The sequence below is a fragment of the Penaeus japonicus genome, unplaced genomic scaffold (assembly GCF_977035675.1).
Source record: "Penaeus japonicus unplaced genomic scaffold, GWHDUDI00000001_assembly GWHDUDI00000006, whole genome shotgun sequence".
Classification (NCBI taxonomy): domain Eukaryota; kingdom Metazoa; phylum Arthropoda; class Malacostraca; order Decapoda; family Penaeidae; genus Penaeus; species Penaeus japonicus.
The window spans coordinates 39,605,657-39,610,009 of record NW_028234408.1 but is presented as its reverse complement, the minus strand read 5'-3'; positions in this window follow the sequence as shown (position 1 = coordinate 39,610,009).

The window sequence follows — 4,353 nt, the reverse complement described above, 5'->3', positions numbered from 1 at the left end:
TGATAGATGTGTGTTATGAGAACTGTGGTGTGGGTGTGTGTGTGTGTGTGGTGTTGTGTGTGTTGTGGGGGATGTTTGTGATTGTGAGTGTGTATCACTATATAGTATATATATCTCTAACTCACTCTCCACACACTATACCACACACACCACATATCTTTGTGTGTGTGTGTTTGAGTGTATTTTGTGTGTAGTTATATGATATTTATATAATATTTTTTTATATATTTATATAGTTGAGATATAGAGTTTTATATATATAATATTTATATATATATATATAATATAATATATATAGTTGTTATATATATATTTTTATATATACTATATATAGATTTATATATATAGGGAATATATATACCATTATTATTTAAATACATATATAGATATTTATTTATATATACATATTTATATATTATATATTTAATGTATATATATATATATATTTTGATATTTATTATATATATATTATAGATATATATATGTACTTTAGATTATATACTATAAAATTATTATCTATTTATATATATTTTTAATATTATATATAGATATTTTATATTATATATATATATGTATATATATTTATTTATATAATATATATTTAGTATATATATATATATAAATATATATATATATTTAACTATATAACATATATAAATAAATATATATAATAAATATATATAATATATATATAATATATAGATATAGATATATATATATATATATTTTAAATATATGTATATGTATATAAAATATATTCTATATATATATATATATATTTATATTATATATAAATATATTTATATTTATGTGTTGTGTGCTGTGTGTGTGTGTGTGTGTATTTTTATATATGTTTAAATATATAAAAATATATATCTATATCTATATATATATACTGGTATATATATATATATTATGATATATATATATATATATACTTATGTTTTCTATATTATATATATATATATATATAGAATATATATATATATAGATATATTATTTTATATATATATATAGAGAGAGAGTAGAGAGAGAGAGAGAAGGAGAGAGAGAGAGAGAGAGATAGATAAATCTATATATTATATTATATATATATATATATATATTTTATATTTATAAATTATATATATGTATGTATATATATATATATATATATATGTGTGTGTGTGTGTGTGTGTGTGTGTGTATACAGATACAATTATATGTATACTTAATTAGCACAAAATAAATGAATAGAAATAGCTTAAAAGAAATAGTCTAAAATTAGTGAACAATAGTAAATGTGATTATATGCAGCAAAATAAAAAAACACGGTACCCGCTGGTAATTGGAGTCCCATACCATACACATAGAAAGACAAATTCCCACACCTGTAGATCAACTAAAACACAAACAAAGCAAGCAGCAAAATACTAGTCAAAGCAAAATCTAGTTTGTGTGCTTCGGACGTCAAACCTAATAAGGTATAATCCTAATTTATTTTAACATTGTTTAATTTCTCTTTGATATTTTTAGATATCTTAGATATTCTTTGTTCACTTCGAGGAGTCCTAGTTTCAGAGCCAATCTCTCTGCTTGAACTGACTTCCTGGTGAACCCCATCTTTTTCATGGTCTTCATGTCTCTCTCATACGTGATATGGCCGGATTGGACGCAGGGTAATTTTCTGGTGGATATATTGGGAAAAACTCCGCGTCTAAATTTTTTTTAGACTCGGAAAAATACGGTATATGCAGCCACATATAAAGGCAGGAAAGATTTCCAGGTAGTCTTGAGAGCCGGTTGGCGATTTCAGGCGGCTCTCATATATATATATATATATATACATATATATATATATAATATATTAGCTTATAATATATATATATATATATATATATATAAATGTATTTACATATTATATATGTATATATATATATATATATATATATATTATATATAATAATATATTTTATGTATATATATATATATTATATATATATATATATTTTAACAATAAATTATAACTATATATATTTACATATATATTATATATATATTATAGTATAAATGGCATTACAAATATTATATATCTATATATATATATATATATATATATATATATATATAAATATATATATATATATTTTGTGTGTGTGTTGGTTTGTGTTGTGTGTTGTTGTATGTGTGATTGTGTGTGTGTGTTGTGTGTTGTGTGATTGTACTTATATATACATATATATATACATGTATATTTGTATATATATATATATATATTATATATCTATATATATTTATATATATTCTATATATATATATATATATATATATATATTTTTTTTTTTTTTTTTTTTTTTTTTTTTTTTTTTTTTCTCTCGCTCTCTTTTCTCTCTCTCTCTTTCTCTCTCTTTCTCTCTCCCCCCCTTCTTCTCTTTTCTTTTTTTTTTTTTTTTCTTGGTTCACATGCCCGAAGAGAACTCAATTAGTGAACCAGAAAATGCATTATATCCTATAATCAACTTTACATTATTTGGAGTTATATGATGATAAACAGCAACATCGACTAGGATATAACATTCTCTCTTGCGAATAAATTTGATCATTTAACTCTATATATCCTTTGCTTCGCCAAGACTATTGAGATTTACGAACGGGAAAAAAAAAAGTTATAGGCTGTAATGGTACATTTTAAAGTGTTTTAATCCTTCATAAAATGAGATCCCATTTTTATTGTTCCTCAAATGTTGAAATCTCTGTACATCTGCATATGTGTTGTGTTTATTGTTTTGTTTATGATCAATTACTCGGGATAAGAGTCTTTGCCTTAAGACAAAAGATGACTTGCACTCTTACGCAATCTTATGAAAGACAATTCTAATATCAGTAAAAAAATTGCAATAACAACTACAACAACAGCCAATGATGGTGGGTTGATAATGGATAATGATGATAATAAAGAAACGGTGAAGATAAGGATAATGATTATTATGATCATGATCATGAATGTTAATTGATAATGGGTATGACGATAATGATGGATAATGGATGATAATAATAATTAAAAATGATGATGATGATTATGAGTTGGATGATATTGAATAAAAATCAATCGGGTGTATGTCGTCAGAATATGAAACCTAATAAATCAAACTCGATTGTTTTGAATGAAGCGTTCGAATTTAAATAATCAACTTCTACAAGCATAAAGGATAGGAGGGTGAGGTAGTTGCATTCCTCACTTTCTTTAACTGATTTTCCATTTTCTTCTGTATCTCCGTCTTCTCATAATCACAGATTCATTCTCCCTTTTCTTATAGTCTGATATGGCATAATGTCATCATAGAAATACGCTGTACTTTCGTTTATTAGCCAAATGATTTTAAAATCGTAGATGATATTGAGTTGGCAAATCATGTGCAATAGAAGCGAAAAGGTATGATTCATAATGAGAGATTTGAATACCTTTAATGCAAAGGCAATTGAATACATTATTCGAGAAGATGATTTTTTTCATATGCTTAATGGAGATTTACAAATATATCACACGAGCAATTGAATGTTATGTGAATCATGCAGCAATTTCATTAAGGATTCGGGGAAATGAAAAACCTCTCATGTATCGAGGCAGTATAATATGAAACTTCTAGTTGTCTAGGTTGCTTCAGTTATTAAAATCATTCAATACTTTAATAAAATATATTATGTTATGGACCTGGCGAATTTAATAATTTAATACAGATCAAACTACGTAACTAAGCCTTTATGTAACAAAATTATATATTTTGTTTTTTCTTCCGTAAATAATGTGTGTTATAACCACTTCCAGAGTAGCATTTAAGGGACCCCTGAAACAGTAACCATCCAACGCAGAATACCCCCCCTGTGTGAAAACAGAGGCCTCACATCTCTCGCTGAATCAGCTAGAGTGTCAGGGTATCGGTCATTTGGAATTGGAACCTCTTGGGAATTTAAAGAACAGAGACACTTTGTGTGCTCTGTTGTGCCGTTTTGGCCTTTGCAAGTTATACATATATATATGTTCTTTATATATATTTATTATCTATATATATATACATATATATATATATATATTCTATATATAGATATATATATATTATATATATATTTATAGAACAGTCAAAAGATAAAAAGCTTTCAATCTTTCGGCGCTCTTGAGAGATGAGTCCAAAGGGGAATTTCACTTTAGCACGATGGCGTCTTTATCAAACATTTGCTTTCATTAAGTATTTGATCGACGTTCAGAGGAGAATCTACATGTGCGTCCATAGTGATATTAGTTTCTTTGTCCATTCTTGGAGTGAATTACCATATGATTGATGATTCTTCGAATTTCATATTATTCAGGAATGAAAT